This window comes from Xenopus laevis, chromosome 2L (genome assembly GCF_017654675.1).
Source record: "Xenopus laevis strain J_2021 chromosome 2L, Xenopus_laevis_v10.1, whole genome shotgun sequence".
NCBI lineage: Eukaryota > Metazoa > Chordata > Amphibia > Anura > Pipidae > Xenopus > Xenopus laevis.
In genome coordinates this window covers 183,341,761-183,347,452 of record NC_054373.1, presented here as the reverse complement: position 1 = coordinate 183,347,452, position 5,692 = coordinate 183,341,761, and positions in this window count along the sequence as shown.

Genomic DNA, 5,692 nt, shown 5'->3' with positions numbered 1-5,692 from the left:
TTTTGGTTGCTTTTTTTTTTGTTGCTTTTTTACAGTTTTGTTCGAAATTGTTATATAGTGATCCTAGAAAGTTATGAGGCTTTTTTTATTTAAAGGGGAACTGTCACAAAAATGAAAATGTAATATAAGCTTCAGCAAACTGAAATAAGACACTTTTTAAAATAAAATCAATTAAAAATTCTGTACCGTTTCTGAAATAATCAAGTTTATCTTCACTATCCCTCTCGCATCTGTTTCTCCTCATTCATTCTTCATTCAGGAGTTGGGTTTCAGATGAATGATCCAATATATCTTATAGGGGGGCTCCTTTTGCCTAGAAGATGTATTAGAGCTCACTCTATTAAACTCACCAGACATCATGTCTCTCTACATGCAGAATTTGTGCAAAAGGCAGTTATTTTGTTACATTTTGTTTGTGCTGGAATCAGTTAATTGAGTGAGCTCTAATACATCTGCTAGGAAAGGAGCCCCCCTATAAGATATATTGGATCTAACTGTCAATGAATATCTGACATGAAACTTCTGGATGGATGGCAAATGTTAGCCGACATGACATGAATCATTTCTCACAGGCTCCTGTCTCACAGCAGTTGGATGTCAGATAATCATTGACAGTTAGATCCAATATATCTTATAGGGGGGCTCCTTTTGCCTAGAAGATGTATTAGAGGTCACTCTATTAAACTCACCAGACATCATGTCTCTCTACATGCAGGATTTGTGCAAAAGGCAGTTATTTTGTTACATTTTGTTTGTGCTGGAATCAGTTAATTGAGTGAGCTCTAATACATCTGCTAGGAAAGGAGCCCCCCTATAAGATATATTGGATCTAACTGTCAATGAATATCTGACATGAAACTTCTGGATGGATGGCAAATGTTAGCCGACATGACATGAATCATTTCTCACAGGCTCCTGTCTCACAGCAGTTGGATGTCAGATAATCATTGACAGTTAGATCCAATATATCTTATAGGGAGGCTCCTTTCCTAGCAGATGTATTAGAGCTCACTCAAATAACTGATTCCAGTACAAACAAAATCTAACAAAATAACTGCCTTTTGCACAAATCCTGCATGTAGAGAGACATGATGTCTGGTGAGTTTAATAGAGTGACCTCTAATACATCTTCTAGGCAAAAGGAGCCCCCTATAAGATATATTGGATCTAACTGTCAGTGAATATCTGACACCCAACTGCTGCATGAAGAGAGAATGAAGAGAAACAGATGCTGAGAGAGGAATAGTGAAGATAAACTTGATTATTTCAGAAACAATGCAGAATGTTTAATTGATTGTATTTAGAAAGTTTCTTATTTCAGTATGAGGAAGCTTATATTAAATTTTCATTTTCACTTTAGTTCCCTTTTGCATATCAGCATGGCGGGACAGTGAGGGGGAGGGGAGGTGGCAGGTTGGTTGTTGGATGGTTTGGGGAAGCCTCTGAGTATGAGGAGTTGTGGCACAAGGTAAAAATGAAGATGATGCGTGGCAAATTGGAAAGTGGGGAGAGAGAATTTTCACATGGGGAGGTGGGAGAGTGAGCGGCACACTTGGGTGGGGAAACAATGGCTGAGCATTGGGATATGGACAGAGGGGAGAAAGGAGAAAAGGCCACAGGAGAGGAGAGTAGTACAGGTGGAGAGGGAATATACACAGCTCCTGCCCCATGGGGAGACCGAGGGAGAGAAGAAAGGAATGTCACATGGAGAGACTGAGGGAGAGAAAGAAGGAGTGTCACATGGGGAGACCGAGGGAGAGAAGAAAGGAATGTCACATGGGGAGACTGAGGGAGAGAGAGGGAAGGAGTGTCACATGGGGAGAAGGGGATGCACATTTATCCCATCATGCACCAGGGGAGACAGGGAGGTTACATGTATGTATAACTTTATTTGTAAATATATACAGAATCATTTATTTTGTGCTACTGCTACTGAAAAATGCCTTACCCTTTAAACAACACAGGGATTGTTTGTCCATATATTACAATATATTTAAGCTGGCTGGAAAATTGAGCGTAGGACTGGCCAGATATGGGATGACTTTGACGTAGTTGTTCAGCTTAAATATATTGTAATATATGGACAAACAATCCCTGTTTTGTTTAAAGGGTAAGGCATTTTTCAGTAGCAGTAGCACAAAATGTCTCTGTCTTAAATATATTGATAATGGGTTGAGTGCAGAGGAATCTTGTATTTGTCTATATGTATTTTGTGGTCACAGCCTCATTGCACCCCCGACTAATGGTTTTAAAAAATAGTAATTTTCTGTAATTTGGATCTTCATACCTTAAATCTACCAGAAAATCATGTAAACGTTTAGGGGCAGATTTATCAAGGATCGAATTTGAAAAACTTTCAAATTCAAATTCAAAAAGACCAACCGAAATTGAATCAAAGGTTTTTTTTGGCCGAATAGGTCCATTTTAGATCAAATTCGACTCATACGAATTGAATCGTACGATTCAAAGTTTTTACAAAAAAAAAAAAACGATTCCTCCAATTGACTCCAAATAGGTCCTAGGAGGTCCCTCATAGGCTAGAACAGCCTATGAGACAGTACATGATAAATTTTGAAATTCGAATTTTTGACTCTTTCAAATTCGAATCGAATTTGGACTATTCCATAGTCAAAGTACACTAAAATTAGCGCAAAATTAGATTTTTTTTTCAATTTGAATTTTCACTTCGACCTTTGATAAATCGGCCCATAAATAAACCCAATAGGCTGGTTTTGCCTCCAATAAGGATTAATTATATCTTAGTTGGGATCAAGTACAAGTTACTGTTTTATTATTACACAGAAAAATAAAATTATTTCTACAAATTTGGATTATTTGGATAAAATGGGAGACAGTTTTTCTGTAATTTGGAGCTTTCTGGATAACAGGTTTCTGGATAACGGATCCCATACATGAACAGCTTAAAAATATTTCTGGAATTAAAAGTCAATTTGAAAATCTATAGAGTTAGAAAATGTCAATTAGTTTTTGTGCTTAGGGACTCGCCAAAATAATAGGTGTAACAATGTGACTATAAGTCCCAGTTCATAATCAGGTGATTCTTTTTGCTTCTGTTAATAGAATAGTTTATTCCATTTACCCACAAAACATTTACAGAATTGTTTTCCTATTTGTAACTGTGCGGAACTCATTAGAAATAGGATCATTCCTGAATCATCACTAAGGGGCACATTTTTGGGGTTTCTATGGACTGTGGGTCAGGTAGTAAGTACAGGGCCCCATCGTGGCACTTGCTAACGTGTCGTATAAATGAAGTGCAACTTATAGGAGGGACCACTTCCCCTTCAATCTGTCAGGCAGAAAGCTGAAGTAGAAACATAGTGAAGTAGAAATAAAAAACCGTCAACCTTCTATTTGGTTTAACAAAATACTAAATACAAAAACTGAGACTCAGTGACTTAATGTTGCTGATTATTCTCTTTTTTTTTTAAAAAAAATATATTTTTATTTCCGAGAATTTTTATGAATATAAAAATTACAATGAAGTTTCATATCCAATCTGGGGGTTTATTCCCAAGTGTCATCTTAAATCCGTCGCATATGCTGTATTAGTGCAGGACAGCTCAAACTTTTATTCAAATCAGATTCTCAGACAGACGATTTATCAATCTCTGTCAAAATCCGAATTCAAAAAGACCAACCGAAATTAAGGCAAAATTATTTTTGGGTCGAATAGGTCCGTATTCGGCCGAATTCGAAACGTTCAAACCGAAGGAATAGCGAATTCTGTGGAATACGATTCAAAGTTTTTCCCCAAAAAACCTTTGATTTTTCAAAGTCCACCAATTGACTCCAAATAGGTTCTAGGTGGTCCCCCATAGGCTAAAACCAAAATTCGCCAGGTTTTAGATGGCGATTGGTCGAAGTCGAATTTTTAAGGAGACAGAACATGATCATTTTCGATATTCGAATTTTCAAATTTTTTGCAAATTCGAATCGAATTTGGACTATTCCCTAGTCGAAGTACACAAAAATAGCTCGAAATTCGAATTTTTTCAATTCGAAAATTCCCCTCGACCTCTGATAAATCTTAACCGACTGTAGCCTGTCTATAGCTATGCCTGTTAGCTTCTCACTTGTGAATATCCAGCCGATTTTATTTTTAAAAATAACGTCGTTTATAGTGGGGGATTTCCAAGATTTTGCTATCGTCTGCCTGGCAGCCAAAAATATGTGGTTTACCGTTTTTGGGACCTCTTTGGGAGGAGCTTCCATTAAAGCTTCATGTGGGTTCTTGTGTAGATTTAATTGTAACACTGAATAGATTAAATGATAAACTCTCACCCAAAATCGAGTTACCCGTGGGCATGTCCAGCAGATACGCCCCATTGTTCCTGGTGTGGTCCAGCCCCTGAAGCAGTGAGCATTGGGTAAGCGATATATTTTTGCCAATCTTACTGGAGTTAGGTACCAGCGCGTTTGGACTTTATATCCCACCTCTGTTAAAGGATCAGTAACAAATTGAAAAAAAAAAAATCTTTAATATAGAACGAAAAAAAAAACCTTTTAAATCGCTAAGTCTTTATTAAAGTGGACCTGTCACCCAAACATAAAAAGCTGTATAATACATGTCCTATTCAAATTAAACTTGAAACCAAAATAATTTTTTTTATTAAAGCATTCATAGCTGTTGTAAACGCATTTAAAAATCTCAGCTGTCAATCAATATTGCCTACCCCTCCTCTATGCCTTAGGCAATTACTTTCACTTTCCATTCAGCACTTCCTAGATGTCACTGCTCTCCCCACATTCCCCCCAATCTCTTCACCATTTAATTGTGTAGCCAGGACATGGGGATGGACATCAGGTCCCCCATTCTGGTGCACAAACAAGATTCTGAGATGATACAAGACTTGTCTTAAAGGAGAAGGAAAGTCTTCAGCTCTAAGGGGCAGATGTATTAAGGGTCGAATATCGAGGGTTAATCAACCCTTGATATTCGACTGGCAAACTAAAATCCTTCGACTTCGAATATCGAAGTCGAAGGATTTTGCGCAATTCGTTCGATCGAAGGAATAATCGTTCGGTCGAACAATTAAATCCTTCGAAATGAACGATTCGAAGGATTTTAATCCATTGATTGAAGGATTATCCTTCAATCAGAAAAAACTTGGAAAGCCTATGGGGACCTTCCCCATAGGCTAACATGGACTTTGGTAGCTTTTAGGTGGCGAACTAGGGGGTCGAAGTTTTTTCTTAAACAGACAGTACTTCGCCAAAAAAATACTTCGAAATTCCACGTTTTTTTTCTTCTATTCCTTCACTCGAACTTCGTGAATGAGCCCCTAAATGTTGCCAATGAACAGAACATATATTTAACAGCAAACATTACCCAATATAAGGGCTGCAATCGTTTTTAAAAAAAAAGGAACATCAGCCAGATTGGCCAATTCATTGGGTTAAAGGGGACCCGTCACCCAAACAAAATTATCCAAATCCTATTTTATAATGTTAGTCAAGCAAAATGAACTTTAATTACACTGTATAAATTATTTGAATCTTGTTTCCTTCAGTCTGGGAATTCATAATTATAACAAGCAGGCAGCAGCCATTTTGTGGAACACTGTTATTAAGGCAAGTCTTGTATCATCTCAGAATCTTGTTTGTGCACCAGAATGGGGGACCTGATGTCCATCCCCATGCACTGGCTACACAATTAAATGGTGAAGAG